At 36.8% G+C, this 20042-nt stretch overlaps 1 protein-coding gene across 2 annotated transcripts in view; it reads right to left on the minus strand.

Moving 5' to 3' along the window:
- PDE7B (phosphodiesterase 7B) overlaps positions 1–20042 on the minus strand; it is a 424310-nt gene that overhangs the window by 365179 nt on the left and 39089 nt on the right. The window contains exon 2 of one of the 2 annotated variants that reach the window (XM_060190400.1): positions 12357–12436. The exons of the other annotated variant lie outside the window; for it this stretch is intronic. The gene's annotated coding sequence lies outside the window, so the exon portion shown is untranslated. The remainder of the gene's footprint in view (positions 1–12356; positions 12437–20042) is intronic. 2 annotated transcript variants of the gene reach the window in all.

A 20042-nucleotide genomic window follows, 5' to 3' on the forward strand; every position in this document is an offset into this window, starting at 1 on the left:
ATCACCACCTTTATAAAATCACCACTTTGCATGCCCTTATTTAAGCTAAGACACAACACTTAGTACATTGTTCATTTATTGCTCGTGGAGCAGAGTGTTGAGGGAAGGAGAGTTCAGTGGTAGAGACACAGAGACTTCTGTTAAAATTCAAGCTTTTGCTAGCTGGTTGATCTTTGACTAATGAACCCTCTCTCCAAATCACTTTCTTCATTGATAATATGGCTTTACTACTGCTTTGTTGATACTGCTGTTACAAAGAATAGTTATATTTGCTTTCTAGTATAGCCTGTGGTCCAGTGTAGGTAGAAAAGGAATCTGACTTCCCTCCACAATCTTTTTACTTATTTCTATTTTTAATGGTCACTTTAAAATTTTTATTATCTTTATTTATTGACTGGATAGAGACTGCCAGGAATTGAGAGGGACGGGACAGATAGAAAGGGAGAGAGACAGAAAGACACTTGCAGCCGTGTTTCATCGCTTGCAGAGCTTTTCCCCTGCAGGTAGATTGCAGGGACTTGAACCCTGGTCCTTGCCCAGTGTAACATGTGCACTCAACCAAGTCTGCTAGCACTCAGCCCCCCATTTCTATTTTTTAAAAACAAAATTCTTTTAAAATATTAACTTGTTTATGGGATAGAGACAGAAATTGTGAGAGAGAGAAGGGAGTCACAGAGAGGGAGAGAGACAGAGAGACACCTGCAGCACTGCTTCACCTCTCATAAAACTTTCCCCTGCAGGTGGGGACTGGTTGCTTAACCCTGGATCCTTGTGCTTAATGTGTGCTTAGCCAGGTGCACCACCACCCAACCCCTTTTTACATATTTCTATCTCATTACTCCAATTACCTAGTACTTCTCTAAACCCAGAACCTGGAATAATTAGGTACCACGAAATACTTCTTGGATGGAAAAATAAATTGTTATTTGGATAGCAATGTGGTTATATTTTGAAAGAAGCATGTCTAATTTGGAATCTGAATGATGCTAATTCGACTGTACAACACAGGGGGAATTGCCTATCTCTATCCTCAGTTTCCTAATAAGTAAAACCTGAAAAATAGCACCACCACCCATTATACAGGAATGCTGTGAGGATTTAGTCAGACTTTGTCTAGCATATCTTCAGAACTATATGACTATTAAGTATTATTCTTAGTTTTGTTTTTAAATCTTAGATAAAATGCTGTCATCAGCATTCTAAATTTTTGTCTATTTGAATTTATCATGTAATGCTGAATTTAGGACAAAAATATGTTTACTTTTCATAGGAGTCCTGAAAATTCTTCTGAGTGTTATCAGAAACCAAAATATACATCATCAGTGACAAGATTGACTATCAAGTCTAAGATGGAAAAAAGAATGGCTAAGTATGATTTTCTAGTTGTTCATCTCATGATATTTTATCATCCTTCTCTGTTGAAATTCAGAGACACATACGGCTAGAGGAATGCTGCTGAGGGAATGTTCGAGAATCTCAAACACTGGTAAAGACACATAACTGTCCTATTTTACATGGTGTGTAAGATCTAACTTTATTTCCCCTGTTATGGCTATTGCTGACTCAGGACACAAAAAGGAACAAATTGTGTAATGTGAGTTGAGAGAAACCATTTTTTTCAGTTGTTCTTAAGAAAAAAAAAAAAAAGCCTCACATAATGAGCCAAAACTTGCCTAGAGATCTGTGTTCTCTGCTTCCATTGACGTCACTTGGAAGTTGTGTGGGCAGAAATTGGCTGACTTCCTCCAGCATGTCTTTTGAAAACTGAACACAGTGAAAAAAAAATCACCCTTTTAATCTCAAACTACAGTAGGGAGAGGAGCATCATAAGCAATTTTTGTTCTCATCTAAGCAGATACCCATAGAGCTGTGAGAGTCATGGAATTAAACTTCTTGGTGTCCAGTAAAAAGAACAACATCCTAAAAATGAGGGTGTTACAAGTAAAGTGCTTTGAGAAATGACCTTGTTCAATTCCTCTACTTTCAGACATGAAAAATAAAACCTCAGAGATTCAGAATCATTCTAACAGTCAGACAGAAAGCCATGTTGCATTAAGAACCCAGGTTTTCTGTTCTCTAGTTCCATACTCTGTTCAGAATCAAGATAGTTAAATATGTAATAGTCATCCTTTTTCAATATTTATTTCTTATTATGTGAATCCTAAGTATTGAAGCCAATATCCTTGAATAAACTAAAAGTTGTATACTTCAGAAGCTATCAATTGATGAAGTATAATAAACTGAACAGACTTGTTGAAATTGAATACATTATGGAGACTTGATACCTCAAAAAATTCTCTCTTCCTGTGTTGCTAGGTATCTACCAGCAACCGGCAGCCAGCATCCCACCTGGAATCTTCTCAACTCCATGTTTTCTACTTCCTACAGAAAAGATCAACTATTTCTTAGAGATCAGACACCTCAAGTCCAATTTGGTATCCTACCTCTCCCATGTTTTTCTTCCAAATGCGTAATCTCTACCCTAGTCATTTCATTCACTAAAAAACATTAGTTGACCATTTACTATGAGCTTTCAGCTATTTAAAAAACAATTCCGAATTCTATTTATTTTTGTCACTACAGGGGCTTTGTTGCTCTGAATTTACTTAGTCAGACAGAAAGTCTGATACAGAGATAGGGTGGGGGAGGAAAGGATAACATTCACTCCCCAGTGCTGTGGAGACCCGGCTAGAACCTGGCCCTACACATAGTAAAGCTCAATTTCATATTTTTAAGAATGACTTAATAAACATGTGTAATTAAGCTTCTTCCATCAAAGATCATATTGCTGGAAAGATAATTCTTACCATGCGCAGTTCAGAGAGTTTAATGGTACTGGGAAAAGTTCTGGTGCTGTGGTGTTAAACTCTCTGTGTTTCTCTCTCTCTCTCTCTCTCTCTGTTTCTCCCCCTCCCCCTCTCTGTTTTAACAAAAATAGTTGTCTGGAACATGTGAGTTGAGTACATGTGAGGTCTCTGCTCTGATGAAAAAAGAGATCTTACACAATGTAGTCAATTTCAGCAATCATCTCACATGTATTTAATTTGCTAATAAGTTTGAATGTTACTTATTTTTTACTATCCTTGTAAAGTTAAGTCCACAGGGAGGAGTTCTGCATAAATGTAGAGTTTTTCAATTTCTACTTTGCTTTATTAATCTGCTTCAGTCTAAAAAGAAATGTTCTTTATTGGCAGTAGGTTACCTCCTCTGTGGTTACCTTTGATGAAGTATTCTTTTTTTTAAAAAAAAGATTTTATTTATTTATTAATGAGACAGTTAGGAGGAGAGAGAAAGAACCAGCCATCACTCTGGTACATGTACTGCTGGGACTGAACTCAGGACCTCACTCTTGAGAGTCTAACACTTTATCCACTGTGCCACCTCCCAGACCACTGATGAAGTATTCTAGAAGTGGTTGCCACTTAATTTTTTCAGACAAACGTTTGTGTTAGTCAAATCCTTAGCTGCTCTGCCAGTGGAGATCTGAAGTCTATTTATCCTACTCTTGGAAAGTGACATATAAAAACCTTTGAGAAAATGATTAACAATATTTTTGAAGGGCCAAGAGTGTTCAGATTCATGTTGCCAACTATTGACAACACTGTTCAATATGGTGAACAAAATGGATTATGAGACATGATATAATTAGCATACAGCTGACATCAAGAGCATATGTCAGATGTATGCAAACTCACAAGGATTGTGGGTATAGAAAATTACTTAAACAAGTATATGGCAGAAGCCTCTCTCTTTTCCTGTCTGCTCTTTGCCTGGTTGTCTTGCTTTCTCCTTACCAGTGATGCCATTTCCTTGGGACCTGGACCATGTAGCTGGTAAATTTTGCTTAAAGGACTGTGGCCCATGCCACATGGCCAGCTGGTCTTTCTCTTTGCTTATTTTGCTGCCATGTTTGTTATGGACCTAGATAACCCATAATGCAATAAATCTACCATGTTGTGATAAAACCTACAGCAAAGCCAAACTGAAGTTTTTAATTTGATTACTATAACCAAGGACTAGGCTTTGAGAAGATAGTTATGGAAATCTAACATAGGTGTTGCAAGTGAATGTTGCCCAGACATTGGAAGTATTGAGCTAAAAACGCCACTGTCATAAACACTGAAATAACTTTGAGAAGATCCAAAATTGACCAAGTAATGTATCAGAAATACTAAGTATTAAAGGCAATTCTCTATAGATGAGAATTTTTGAAGTAATAAAATAGGGTACGGAAGTAATTCTAAAAATAGGAGAAATAATTATTGTCATAGTTTTAAAAAGTTATTTAAAATTTTGGCTCAGCTGAGAAGTAGAATTGTCTCCTATAAAATGGGGTCAGAAAAACACTAAGAGATTTTTTAAAAGTGAAAACATATTATGGATGAGCCTAGAGAATTAGCATAGTAACTGTACACTACACTTTCAGACATGTGGTTCTGAAGTATAAGGTTCAGTCCCCATAACACCACCATATACAAGAATTGAAGAATTATCTGGTGCTTCTGTCTCCCTTACATAAAAATAAATATATATATATATATATATATATATATATTTTTTTTTTTAATTAGGATGAAGAGTTTTTCAAGAATGGTCACATCAGTTAGGCATTGAGCCCCAGAAATAACTTTGGTTAAATTAAAAAAAAGATGAAAGTTAAAGGTGAAAAGGTGAATTAATGGTAGTTGGGTGACAGAGTGGAAGGAAATCAATAGTAAGTGCAATAGGAATGTTTGAATTTTCATGGGATAAAATAGAGGTCAGAAACTTTCTGAGAATGTAGCAAAAGAATCATGAAGAGGGAGCCAGGCGGTAGTGCAGAGGGTTAAGTGCAGGTGGTGCCAAGCTCAAGGACCAGCATAAGGATCCCAGTTGGAACCCCTGGCTCCCCACCTGCAGGGGTGTCCATTCACAGGCAGTGAAGCAAGTCTGCAGGTGTCTCTCTTTCTCTCCCCCTCTCTGTCTTCCCCTCCTCTCTCCATTTCTCTCTGTCTTATCCAACAGTGATGACATCAACAACAATAAAACAACAAGGGCAACAAAAGGGAATAAAAAAACATTAAAAAAATCATGAAGAAAAATGGAAAAATATCCAGAGATGAGACCAAAGTTGATCAATTTGTTAGATATGGAGGGCACTAAAAATCCATTCTAAAATTATATGATGCTCCTAAAAAAAAAATCAGTGATCAAGGAATGGTTAAAGAAGCATATCTATGTCCTCAGAGTAAGCATACCTCCTATTTCTTTAAAAAAAATAAACAAGCAATTAATAAGATAAACACTCACGTTAACAAACTACCTGGCTAATGCTTTTCCTTATTAAAAGATAATGCTTTTTAAAATATTTATTTTCCCTCTTGTTATCTTGTTGTTTTATCATTGTTGTGGTTATTATTGTTGTTATTGATGTCATTGTTGTTGGATAGGACAGAGAGAAATGGAGAGAGGGGAAGACATAGAGGTGGAGAGAAAGATAGACTCCTGCAGACCTGCTTCACCACCTGTGAAGTGACTCCCCTGCAGGTGGGGAGCTGGAGGCTCAATCTGGAATCCTTAGGCTGGCCCTTATGCTATGCGACATGTGTGCTTAACCCTCTGCGCTACTGCCTGACTCCCCAAGATAATGCTTTTTAATGAAAACTGAGACACCTGGGAGCAAGTTAGCTATAAAGGAAAAAGTCTTAGTCTGTGGATAACCTTAAATTATTAAAATAGGAAGCATTTAGAGTTAAAAGTTCAAATGGGCATTAACAAAAAATTGTATATAAGATTAAAATGTTAAAATCATGTAAAGACTGTAGAGTTTTTGAGATTAAACTGATATTCACAAAGAATCATAAACCACTGTCATCCATTGAGTGTGTGAATGCAATGGGACTTCATTGCATATGCAATGATTTTGAAAATACCCATGTGTATTTCTTTAAAAAAAATCTCCAAAGATATTAATTTAAAAGGAAAGGGGATGAATTAGGAAGATATCATAACAGTTATGCAAAAAGGATTTCATGCCTGAGTCACCAAGGGTCCCAAGTTCAATTCCCTGTACCACCATAATCTAATGCGGAACACTCTCTAGTTACTAACAGATATGAAAAAAATGCTCAATCCCTGATTATCATAGAAATGCAAATAAAGACAACAAAGAGATATAATTTTGCCACTATGGTAATGTCATACATTAGAAAGGATAGTAACAATAAATGTTTGAGAGTTTTTTTTGGGGGGTGGTTGGGTGAGGAAGATCCCGTCTATACTGTTGATGAGAATACAAATTGATCCAGTTCCTGTGGAGAACAGCCTGGAGACTTCTCAAAATGCCAGAAATGGAACTATCCTACTACTAAGAAATTTCCTTTTTAGGATTATGTACAAAGGGAGCAGATACACACTTCTGAAGAGATTGATGTGCACATATGTTTATAGAAGCACATGCTTTAAAAAAAATTAACTTGGACAGAGCTAGAAGGAATTATGTTAAGTGAGCTAAGTCAGAAAGATAAAGATGAGTATGGGATGATCCCACTCATCAACAGAAGTTGACTAAGGAGATCTGAAAGGGAAACTAAAAGCAGGACCTGACCAAATTGTAAGTAGGGCACCAAAGTAAAAACCCTGTGCTGAGGGGTAGACATGCAGCTTCCTGGTCCAGTGGGGGGTGGGAGTGGGTGGGAGGGATGGGTCACAGTCTTTTGGTGGTGGGAATGGTGTTTATGTACACTCCTAGCAAAATGTAGACATATAAATCACTAGTTAATTAATATGAGAGGGGGAAAATCAATTGTATGTCTCAAAGTTTCTCAAAACACAAACTGAATCTTTTTAATATATAGGCTGTGTATTTGATATGCGGACTCTCTCAAAAGCCTAGACCAAGTAGATCAGAAGCATCCAATAGCACAGCTATATACAAGATACTGGGTACTCTACAGCAAACCCTAACAAAAGGACTTTTCAAAGTTAACCCAATTACCAAATAATGTGATGATAACATTAACTATCCATTGTCTTTTTGAACCCTAAGACAGCAGGAACCTCACAGCTCCACTATAGAGCCCCTACTTCCCCCAGTCCTGGAACCCTTGGATAGGGCCCACTTTCCCGTATGCATCTCCCAATCCATATCAAATAATATTGCATCTGCTGATCACAACCTAACCAACGCAACGATTTCCACCTCAACATGCTTCACTTCAGACTGTGTCCAGAGACTTCAGGTGTGGAATGACAACCCTTCAGCTTCATTACTTGGGTGAGACCTTTCCTTTCATAGTATACTCTAATTTCATCTCAGGTGGTTCACTTTCTAACAAAGTCCCAAAACCTAGATGTACACCAGTTTCTGTGAGAGAGAGCATATGTTCACACGTATCCATAAACTACTGCAAAATATATACCTGAAAGCAGAAGTACACTAGAGTTTGCAGTGAGTACCTCCCTAACACTTCCTCTCCACTATTCCAACCTTTGGGTCCATGATTGCTTAACAATTTGTTTGGCTTCATATGTTAACTCTCTTTTCAGTCACCAGGTTCCAGATGCCATCAGGATGCTGGCCAGGCTTCCCTGGATGGAAGACCCCACCAATGTGTCCTGGAGCTCAGCTTCCCCAGAGACACACCTTACTCGGGAAAGAGAGAGGCAGACTGGGAGTATGGACCGACCAGTCCAACGCCTATGTTCAGCGGGGAAGCAATTACAGAAGCCAGACCTTCCACCTTCTGCAACCCACAATGACCCTGGGTCCATGTTCCCAGAGGGATAGAGAATGGGAAAGCTATCAGGGGAGGGGGTGGGATATGGAGATTGGGTGGTGGGAATTGTGTGGAGTTGTACTCCTCCTACCCTATGGTTTTGTTAATTAATCCTTTCTTAAATAAAAAAATATAATAACTATTTATCTATTTATTTATTCCCTTTTGTTGCCTTTCTGGTTTTATTGTTGTAGTAGTTGTTGTTGTTGATGTTGTTGTTGTTGGATAGGACAGAGAGAAATGGAGAGAGGAGGGGAAGTCAGAGAGGGAGAGAGAAAGATAAACACCTGCAGACCTGCTTCATTGCTTGTGTTTTTTAAAAAGGGAGTCAGGCGGTAGCACAGCAGGTTAAGTGTAGGTGGCTCAAAGCACGAGGACCTGAGTAAGGTTCCTGGTTAGAGCCCCCCAGCTCCTCACCTGCAGCTCCCCACCTACACTTAACCTGCTGTGCTACCGCCTGACTCCCTTTTTAAAAAACATTTTATTTATTTATTCCCTTTTGTTGCCCTTGTTGTAGTTATTATTGTTGTTGTTACTGATTTTTGTTGTTGTTGGATAGTATAGAGAGAAATGGAGAGAGGAGAGGAAGACGGAAAGGGGGAGAGAAAGACAGCTGCAGACCTGCTTCACCGCTTGTGAAGCAACTCCCCTGCAGGTGGGGATCCAGGAGCTCAAACTGGGATCCTTAAGCTGGTCCTTGTGCTTTGCATCACCTGCTCTTAACCTGCTGCGCTATCACCAGACTCCCATGACTTCCTTTTATTCCCACCAGCATTATTACTGTGGCTTGGGGCTTATATAAACCTACTGTGGTGGCTGTTTTTTCTTTTATTTTTCTTTCTTTCCATTTTATTTGATAAAATAGAAAAATTATGAGTGAATGGGGAGAAAGACACAGAGCTATTTCACAGCTTATGAAGCCTCCTTCCTGCTGGTGGGAACCAGAGGTTTGAATCTGGGTCTCTGTGCATAGTAACATTTGTACTCAACTGGTTGCACCATCATCTAGCTTTCAGAACAATTTTAAGAGCCAAATGTTGGAAGCAGGTTGCCAATATGTCCAGTGATAGATGAGTGGCTGAGAAAGTTTATATATACATAATGGGAGACTACTCTGATGTCAAAAATGATGAAGTCACCCCTTTTGCCTCATTTTGGATGGAGCTTCAAGAAATCATGCTCAGTGATGAATACTGAATCATTTCACTTAGAGACAGAACTTAAGAAACAAGGACATACATGGATAATTCAAAGTAATAGTTGAATTGGGTTTTTGGAGTATTGATCCATAGAATAGGATTTGGGGAAAAAGAGAAGTGGTTTGGGCAGCGGTGTGGTAGGTGCTTTAGATTAAGTGGAACAGGATCTAAGTTGGAGGTGAGAGTCTATCACATACATCTATCACAGGGAAATGAGAAAATGTATCCATGTATCAACACCTGTACTGTAAGCCATTAGTTACTCAATACAATTCTAAGAAAGGAATCGAATGAAGCCTACTAAAAAGAAAATTAGAAGTTCAAATATGAATAATTATATTATTATGTGTATTTAATTATACTCTAATTTCACAAATTAGAATTACCTATAGAAGTATAATCATATAGAGGCTGATATAAATCAATATAAAATATATATACAACGGATATAATAGAGTTGAAAACAATAATATTTTAATAAGTCCCATTAGAATATGGTTAGTTATACAAGTAATTAGAGAAAAAATTAAGGTGCTCAGTTCGACAGCACATATACTAAATGAAAAACTTAAAAATAGCAGATCTATTGCATATATTTTTTAAGTTTATTCCCTTGTAAAGTAGAATTTATGTTTATATATCTTGAAAAGTTTGTAACATTAGTCACCAGAGGTTTATTTATTCATTTTTTTCCTTAGGAAAGAATAATAATTTACTTTCAATTGTATCTATAATAATATTATTCCTTGGGTTCTCTACAAAGGAAACAGCCTAAATTACCAGTAATAAGAAATTATGAGAAGGCTTACCACAAATTTCTAGTCATAACAAAAATATTTTGTAGAAAATTTCCATTAAGATATATGGTGATTTTCTCTTTTAAAAATGAAATAAACTTTAATCTTTTATTGGGAGATTAATGGTTTACAGTAAACAGAGTTGCTGGTGCATGTGTAAAATTTCTCAGTTTTCTAAAAAACACTCTCATACCCAGCCTAAGTCCTCTACACTATAATGCACTAGGACCTACCCCAATCCCTTACTTTGGTGCAATACATCAATTCCAGTCTAAGTTTTACTTTTTATTTTCTATTTTTGTTCTTATTTCTCAACTTCTATACTTTGCAATAAAAAATCCTTTTGTCAATATGGCTAAAATTTATATTTTATGTGTGACACATTAATAAGGGATAATAACTCTACATGATGAGTAATTTCTAGCTATTCTACAGTATTATATACATTTGTATATGAATGCCATATAAATATATATATATATTTCATATATATATTACTTGCATTCATAAAGATTAGGAGAATAACACTGTAAAGGAATGTCTCTATATTACTGAGACATATGGGTTGTAATTTAGTAGGTCACTATTATGTTTTACAATTGCATATATATTTTTAAACTTCATTTTTATTTGATAGAACATAGATAGATTGAAAGGGGAGGGATGAAGAGAGGGAGAGAAAGGGGAAGGAGAGAGATGCCTGCAGCACTGTTTCATAACTCATAAAGCTTTCCCCCTGTAGGTGGGGACTGAGGGACTGAACCTGTGACCTTGTGCATGGTAATACATGCATTTAACATGGTGTGCCATCATCCAGCCCCTAACTACACATATTTTCCAAAAAAAATGTGTCATGAGAAGTAATATAATATGTTCTAAAGATTTCAACTAAAGGGTCAAATATGTACTTATTAGTTCATCAAATAATTATTGAAGTATGAGATTTTTTGCTGAAATATATAAGCTACTTAAGGAAAACTCCAACTTGCAACTAGTATTAGTTATTTTCTCCCTACATATTATTTTTTTCTTCTATGAAAATAGAATACTAACTTCTTTCTGGTGGTGTCCTTATGTCCTGCTACAGTAGCATGTGCATTAAATTTTTTTGTATTTATAAATGGCCTGACCAATATGTTGTATGAAGTAAACTGTAAAGAATTTTGATTTTCCTGGTAAAAATAAAGGTCATAATTTGGTATATACCCATAACCTCCTCGTGCCTAAAAGAGGAGCAGTAATCCTGCATACAGCATAGGTAAGATGCTAAAGAAAATATAGAGACTTACAGATAGAGTAGCCCTGACATGACACAGTTATTGGAGCAAAGATAGCAGCCATTTAATACTTCATGGGAGGGAAGGTTAAACCACTGAAAGTTAGGTTTTCTTGACTGTAGCCACACCAAAATTGGTAAACTACTATTATAACTGATTTCTTATTCTGTTTTGGTTACCAGAAGCATTGCTAAACACAGTGCTAAAACTGAAGTAAGTAGTTCACTGAAAATGTTACTTTTTCCTTCCTGTTGCCTTGGCTTATTATTTATTATTAATTATCCAACTTTTCCTTATTTCATTTTGCTAAGAGTGTAAGTCCTTTAGTAAGTTGGAATGATTCACATGCCATGTAAATACATTTTTTGTTTCCTTCTCTCTTCCTAATGCCTTCCCCCTTAATTTATTTTATTGTCATTTATTTTAAGGCCACCAGGATTTTCCTTGGGCCTTAAGGCTGGCACTACGAATCCACAAATCTACAATTCAACTACTCTCAGTGGTTGTTCTCTTCCTTTTTATTTTTCCTTTTCCTTTCTGTTTTATATTCTAGAACAGAGAGAAACTTAGAGGGGAGGGGTAGAAAGGGAGAGAGAAAGAGAGACACCTGCAGATCTGCTTCACCAAACTCATGAAGTGTCCCTGCCTGCAGATGGAGAGCGGTGCTCAAACCTAAGTCCTTGCACATGGTAATATGTGTACTGAATACATACTAGAGCATAGAGCAATAATGTGTGTGTGTGTGTGTGAGAGAGAGAGAGAGAGAGAGAGAGAGAGAGAGAGAGAGAGAGAGAGAGAATAGCTACTGTAATATTAAATTGAAAAGGAGAAAGACCAGAGGTGGAGCTGGAATGTGGACAGCAGCAGAAACATGAAAGGTTTGTGACAGCTTGCTGAGGGCTTGTTGTATAACAGGAAATTTGGTGCAATGAACTATGACTTTAAACTGCTTTTCTATGTCACATTATTATTTTCTCTAGATATATTCTTTCATCTCAGGCATATGGTGGATTCCAGTATAGGTTAACAATTGTAGCTGAAGCTTTTAAAGCATAAAATTGGCCAGGTAGGAACAAATATACAATACAAGATTAGGCTTGTGAATATGGGTGCTAAAGTAGAAGATCTAAACAAATATTTAAAGTGGTACTCCTGGACCAAGCCCAGCAAGTGAGCTATGGCTTGGAGAGTCATTTTGGAACCCAAGGGACTTGTCTATTTATGTATAAAAACAAAATCATCTGAAGCAAGACTCCAGCTCTGCCCCACTCCTATTCTTCACCCAATTCTGAATTTTCCAGTGCAAGTAGAATCAATTTTTCTTACCCTACTTTCTCGTATACCTATTACTTCAAATATTCCAGGTCCAGCGTCTCTAGAAATTGTCCTTTGTTCAGCAGTTAAACCTAGAAGTAGTAGTAAGTTCCAGAATTAGTCACTGAGAAGTAGAGCAGAGAAAATGAAATCCATGGGGAAAAGAGAAGAGATAGTCTTAAGATATCTGTTCTATAGAAAATAAGATTTATAAAGTAAAGTAGAAGGATCACTTGGAATAAGCTCAGGAGAGCCTGGGATGAGACACTGAAAGTAATGGAATGAGGACTAGATGGATAGGTAGAGGAGAGTTATGAAATACCAGGCTATATCTTTTCTGCAAATCCTTTCTCCCTTATCTCTCTCTCTCTCTTTCTTTCTTTCTCTCCTTTCTTTCTTTCTCTCCTTTTTTTTTTTTTTGATTTCCAAGTTTTCCTCTAGGTGCTCCCAATAACACTGTAACTAATGCTTTAGCAAACTTTATGAGTATGTAACAAAAGTCTTTAACTACCAACATAAAACTGTCTCTGGTTCTACTGCCTTAAGTGTTTTCACATTGTAAAGCTACAATGAATATCTTTTTAGTCAATATTCTCAAGCATTCTTGCCTAGAATAGCCTCAGAGGAGCCTACAACCATACTTAGTTCTGATCTTTGTTAAAACTCTTACAGGCAGACCAGAACTGAACTTAGAGCTCATTGAGTAAAGGATCATTTTCTGGGTCAAGAATAGTGTGCTGTAGAAGCCCGGGGAGATAGATCAGTGGTACAACACAAAGCATATGCATACAAAGTCCCAGTTCTCATCTTTAACACCACATACCACAGCTGCTGCTGCTGCTGCTCCTTCTTCTTCTTCTTCTTCTTCTTCTTCTTCTTCTTCTTCTTCTTCTTCTTCTTCTTCTTCTTCTTCTTCTTCTTCTTCTTCTCTCTCTCTCTCTCTCTATTTTCTCCCACAAAAATAAAGAAACTTAAAAAAAAGATAGCAAGTAAATATACTGAATTACTCACAAGCTTGGCAAATTTGGCAGCTATCAGTGTGATCATATGACTTTGAGTCTAAGACCCGTTTGCATTCACAAGCACATGTTTTTCTTCCTTCTCTACATCAACATAGTACCTCATTTTTGACAATAATTTTATCTGATAAGTTAAAAGTAAACCTGAATTTACTTTTCAGGTCATGGTTAAGTAGTAGTGACTTTGAACTTGTTATCTTTAATTTTTACTGCTCATTGAAATTATCAGTAGATTTTTAAAAAAGATATTTTATTAATTTATTTTCTAAGAAGACAGACAGACACAGAAATAGAGCACTGCTCAACTCTGACTTATGGTGGTGCAGGAGACTGAACCTGAGATCTCAGAGAGACTGAATTATGGGAGTCTTTTGCATAACTATTATGCAGTCTCTTCAGCCTAATTAGCATATTTCTAATTACTGAGTGGTTTCATTTTTGATTTTATAAAGTTCTTCTACTGGACTAGCAAAATAACTCACCTGGATAGTATACATGCTTTGCCATCCAGACAGCCTAGCATTGAGCCCAAACTCAATTGCTCTGAAGGAAGTTCAGCATCTTTCCCTTTCTATCTCTGTCTCTTTCTGTCTGAGAAACTCAGTCTGGAGTGGTAAAGCACTGGTGACAACAAAAAAGTTAATTGTATTGCATGTGTTCCTTCTAAAAACTACGGAACAACTTTCAGGTTACTGTCAATTCAGAAACTAAATTCAAAGAATTATTAGGGATGCATTATATATTTCAACATTGTTGGGTACAGTGTAAAATGTCCACATCAAACCGATGGGGTATACAGTCAACAATATTTATACACCTTTCCCAAATTTGGGAGCTATTCTCTTCCCTGATCTAGCTTTCTAGCACTTTTTCCAGCCATGACATCATCTCCCCAGAAAATAACCTTCCCCAGACAATAACCTGGGATTTTTGTCAGATGTCAGGCTCAGAAAACAAACAAACACGAGTATAGTCATGGGCCCTTTGGAATATAACTACAAAACGGAGACACCCAAATCTTCATCTGCACTAATCCAGCCTTTAGGTTCATGATTAGTTAACAATTTGTTTAGCTTTATATGTCAACTCTTCTTTCTGCCACCAGGTTCCAGATGCTACCATGATGCCAACCAGACTTCCCTGGGCAGACAACCCCACCAATATGTCCTGGAGCCCCGCTTCCCCTGACCCCTACCCCACTAGGGAAAGAGAGAGGCAGACTGAGAGTATAGACTGACCAGTCAACGTCCATGTTCAGCGAGGAAACAATTACAGAAGCCTGAACTTCTAACTTCTGCATCCCACAACTACCTTGGGTCCAAGCTTCTAGAGGGATAAGGAATAGGAAAGCTATCAGGGGATGGGATGGTATATGAAGTTCTGGCAGTGTAAATTATGTCGATCTGTACCCCTCTTATCCTAAGATTCTTTTCAGTGTTTCCTTTTTATAAATGAAAATTATAAAAAAGTCTATAATATAAATCCTTCATTCAGTGTTCACTGGAAACATGCAATTTGCTAAGTTCACAATGGATAGAAGAAACCAGGAGGTTTTTGTCCTTAGGATCTCTGCTTTGTCTACATATGCCTCAAACTTTCTCATAGAACAATCTTATGTGCATGGAATTCTTATCTCAAATTATCATATAAGGATATTAGGAACAGGCTGTAATTCTCATTAATGAGTTAGTGTTAGGATATTAACTTGTTTGATTTCTTGTCTGGAATTCTCCATATTTAAACTAATTTGAAATTAAAATCTAAAACACATTTCTATTTTTCTAGATAGAAATATACACTATAGTTTCTAACATTTCAAGTAGTATAAATAACAGTGTTGTACAGTGACACACTTGAGTTGGAATTGTCTAATAAACAAGTTTAAAAAGAATTGATGAACAAGCCTCCCAAAATTCTAACTATACGAGATAAATTGCATATGGTTGGAATCCATATTTTGACCCATAAGCACTTGCAAATATGAAGATGAATTTAGGAATAAAACTCATGATTACTTTTGTTACTAATATTTGAGTCGTTTTCATAATTTGCATCACCATAATGATTCCTTTAATTAACTTTTGGAAGTAGGTAAAGTATAAATTATGCATGAATGGCTATTATAAATGGATCAGGTTTTTAATAAGAATAAATGCTTTTGGTGACAGCTTAAATGATCTACTTTGAATCAATTTATAACATCTATTTTTAAAAAGACTTCAAAATTTGAACTTCAGTGTTCTCTTTTACTGCAATGACAATGGTGTAATTATTCTTGGAATTATCATTATTAATATCTGATAACAAAGAGTCTATAATGTGTGCCTATTATTTGCTTGTCATAGTAGGAGACACAGGAAGATTAAGAGTGACTCCCATCCCTACAGGTGCTAACAATTATGTAGAAAGTCTAAAAGAAGCCAAATCAAGGTAAGATCAGAAGTCAAACTACAAAATCAAAGTGTCTGGGTTTAGTAAGAGGCAAGAACATAAATATAGGTAGGAAAGGAAAGACTTTATGGGATATAAGCTTAACAGTGAAGGTGGAAACAAAGTATATATCCCACCAGTTTGGCCTTTTGCAAATATACTAGACTTAAGCACAGACATCTTTAGTGAAGTAAGATGAGTCAGAAGGAGAAAGATGAATATTAGATGATTGTAGCTATAGGTGGAATTTAGGAAATAAGGAGGCAAAGGCAAGACAGAGGATGAAACTTGAACTAGCTGTGGTTTATTGAAGCAAGGCCAAAGATATGGGGGGAGAGGTTTGAATGGGTTGGGACACAATATACAGTGGTATATAAGAACCCAAGGTGGTGGTAGGATCAGGGTGCAGATACCTATTATGAATAAGATATTGTACCATGTGATGACAATTGTTCTTTAAATCACTATTTCCCTAGCGAAATAATAAAAATGAAGTACTCCTACTCTAGAGGTTATTAGAACTGCTTATCTAGTTCTTCACTGACTTCAATAGTATACATGTATATATAATATATTTATCTGTATATAATATACAGCATTCAAATTTTTCTTAATTCTCCAAATTATCTTGATTTTTATAGTATTATTATGATGAGACATATGGTAGAGACTTTAACACATGTCTTTTTCCATGTCTTGAATATATAGTATTTCTTTAGTTTTAATTATCTATCAGTGACTTCCTGTGATGTCAACTCTTTAAAGATTTTTATTGTAATGATTCTCAGCCTTTCAGATTTATTTGTGGATTATAATTAAACTTATTCTTTGTTTTTCATCTTCAAACTATAACTGTTGCTTTGAAATACTGTTTCCCTAATGGGACAATAGTACCAAGAAGATTAGAAATGTCTCTTTTATTTGGCATGGGTTGGGAGAAAAATATATCCTACATGTCAATGTAGCATTACCTATAGAATTATTGTTAATAAAGATAAAGCACATGTTACTAAGTGAAGACATGTAACTTATCCTTGACTCTAGAACTCATCAAACCTCTGAGTTCCAGGAGCAAGTAAGTCAGGAACTTTTTTGACTAGTAGCTTATGACTGTAGGAAAATATAATACTCCTATCTTTTATACTATTCACTTTTAAAAAATAACATGTGAATGAATATTTCTATGTACAGTTGTTTCTTAGAGAACAGGTTGCTCCTGAGTACATCTAATAGCATCTCACTTAGTTGACTGGGACATTTTCCATTATAAGTTTCTGCATTTCCCTCCATGGACTTATAATTTGCTTTTCTAGTAGTCTGGTGTCAACATAAATAGTAATGCTCCAGTTTTGCCTCTTCTGATCTTTTTCCTTATTCTCCTCCTTCTACTTATTTGTGTAGATCTGTAACAATCTCAGGAAAGATAAGGTTAGATTCTTTGGAGAGTGTACTTAACTTAAAAAGGCTAACCATCAAGCTGGGCTTCCATTGGTCTTAACCAACACCTTTGAAGCTATTCACATTTTCTTCCTTCTGTTTTATTTCTGTTTGGACAAGTCCTGCTGAATATGAATCATTTAAATTCACCAGAATAAAACAAATCAATAGTAGGCCTCTGATCTGTTACTCAAGTCTGTTGGAACGCACAGAAGATCTACATCTTGAAATACCATAGGCAATGCCTAGAACTTGTCTAATAAACACATTTATTATGTTTGTAAAGCAGAGTAAAGAACATAATTATGAAAGTTTTTGACTACCCATCACATCTTTTTACAAGGTTTCTTAAAAAAATCTCTGACACTATAATAGAAATTAATTTTTGAAATTTTTATTTTTTAGAGTATTTCTGTAAATTTGAAGGAAGCATACACAATTGAAAATAAAGTGAATATATAGGTCAAGTAACTGTTGTCTGAATGGTCCTGTCCTATTCACATTCTGAGGCTGATAAGAAAAAGGAGCAGGGTATCTAAGTCTAAGTAGAAACTATTTTGTTGGGCACTTTATGGTATCATTTTAGGTCTTTCTACTTGCTTGCTGCCTATATTGACTCACTGCAGACTACTGTGCACTTTTGATTTCAGGTGTATATTTTGCCCTAATTTATGGATACATGTGTACATATGCCTTATCTCATGGGACCTGGTCTATATCTAGGTTTTGGGACTTTGTTAGGAAGTGAACCACCTAAAATGAAATTAGAGAATCCTATGAAAAGAAAGGTCTCACCCGAGTAATGAGGCTGAAAGGTTGACATTCCACTCCTGATGGAATGTCAGAAGTGAAGTATGCTGAGGTGGTACGCATTGCATTCAGGGACTCAAAAGCTTACCTTATCAAAGTAAGGACTACAAAAGCTGACTAAGGGCAAAAGAATGGCGTACTTTAACAATGACTCTTTAGTCATTATCAGGCCACCCCATCAGCTGGGCCCCTAGTAAGGGAGTCCTGATATTCCCAAACAGACATGATGGGGTTAGACCTCAAATAGATTCCTCTCTCCATTGTTACAAGTCATCTCTATCAGGAACAACACAATGGACTCCTTTGTGGGCCCCCAGAGGATCTTTCCCTCAACTGGATCAACAACGGTAGAGAATGTTCCATCCTCTGAATGGAGGCTGGACAACATATTCTATCTACCACCTGAGGAAGATGGGTCCTAATATTGGGGCAGCTTGGAACATTCCTACCCATGACCACAAAATGTGAGTTCAGATCTACAGGGATCCAGAGGTTACATAAGCTCCTAAAACGAATCGATGAGGTTTACAGTCAACAGTATTTATATACTTTTCCCACATTTGGGAGCTACACTCTTGCCTGATTCAGCTTTCTAGCACTTTTTCCAGTCATGTCATCATCTCCCCAGACAATAATCTGGGTCCACATACATATCAGATGCCAGGCTCAGAAAAAACAAACAAACAAAACTAGTATAGTCAGTATAGTCATGTGTTCTTTGGAATATAACTAAAATAGGCCTACTAGGTATCTACAAAATGGAGACCCCCCAAATCTTCATCTGCAATATTCCAGTCTTTAGGTTCATGATTAGTCAACAATGTGTTTAGCTTTATATGTTAACTCTATTTTCAGCCACCAGGTTCCATACGCTAACATGATGCCAACCGGACTTCTCTGGGCAAATGACCCCACCAATGGGGCCTTGAGCACCACTCCCCCAGATCCCTACCCCACTAGAAAAAGAGAGCAATAAGCTAGGAGTATGGATCGACCTGTCAACACCTATGTTCAGAGGAGAAGCACTTACAGAAGTCAGACCCTCCACCTTCTACACCTCATAATGACCCTGGGTCCATACTCCCAGAGGGGTAAAGAATAGGAAAGCTATCAGTGGATGGGGATGGGATACGGAGTTCTGGTGGTGGGAATTGTGGGGATTTTTACCCCTCTTACCCTATGGTTTTTGTCAGTGTTTCTTTTTTATAAATAAATGCTAGATAGTGTGGGCTCAAGAACAGGGTCATCCTGAGACAATCTGGTTTAGCAAAATCCCAAGTTCATTTAGACCTGCATTCTGGTATACCCTGGGACATCTTTTGGCAGATAATATTATCCAAATTTAAGAGCTCAATAACAAAACTGTTTCCTGAAAAGAATTTAAGACTGGTGTTGAGTGGTCTGGGAGGTGGAGCAGTGGATAAAGCATTGAACTTTCTAATTTGATGTAGTCCCATAGGTTTATACTTGCCTTAGTCTTCTTTGTAATTGGATTCGTTTCATTGAAAATGTCTTTAAAATTTATGCGGAAAAAAGTTCTTCCAATATTTTCCTCTAAGTATCTGATAGTTTGTGGTCTAACATCCAAGTCCTTGATCCACTTGGAATTTACTTTTGTATTTGGTGAAATACAGTGATTCAGTTTCATTCTTCTTCATGTTTCAACCCATTGTTTCCAACACCATTTGTTGAAGAGACTCTGCTTCCCCCATGTAATAGTCTGGGCCCCTTTGTCAAAGATTAGATGTCCATACATGTGGGGCCTCATTTCTGGGCTCTCAATTCTATTCCACTGGTCAGTGTGTCTGTTCATGTTCCAGTACCAAGCAGTTTTGATGACAATGGCCCTATAATACAGTTTGAGATCTGGGAGTGTGATGCCTCTGGTTCTGTTCTTTTTTCTCAAGATTGTTTTGGCAATTCTAGGTCTTTTCTGGTTCCAGATAAACATTTGTAGCATTTGTTCTATTCTCCTAAAAAATGTGCTTGGGATCTTGATGGG

The sequence above is a fragment of the Erinaceus europaeus genome, chromosome 4, assembly GCF_950295315.1.
Source record: "Erinaceus europaeus chromosome 4, mEriEur2.1, whole genome shotgun sequence".
NCBI lineage: Eukaryota > Metazoa > Chordata > Mammalia > Eulipotyphla > Erinaceidae > Erinaceus > Erinaceus europaeus.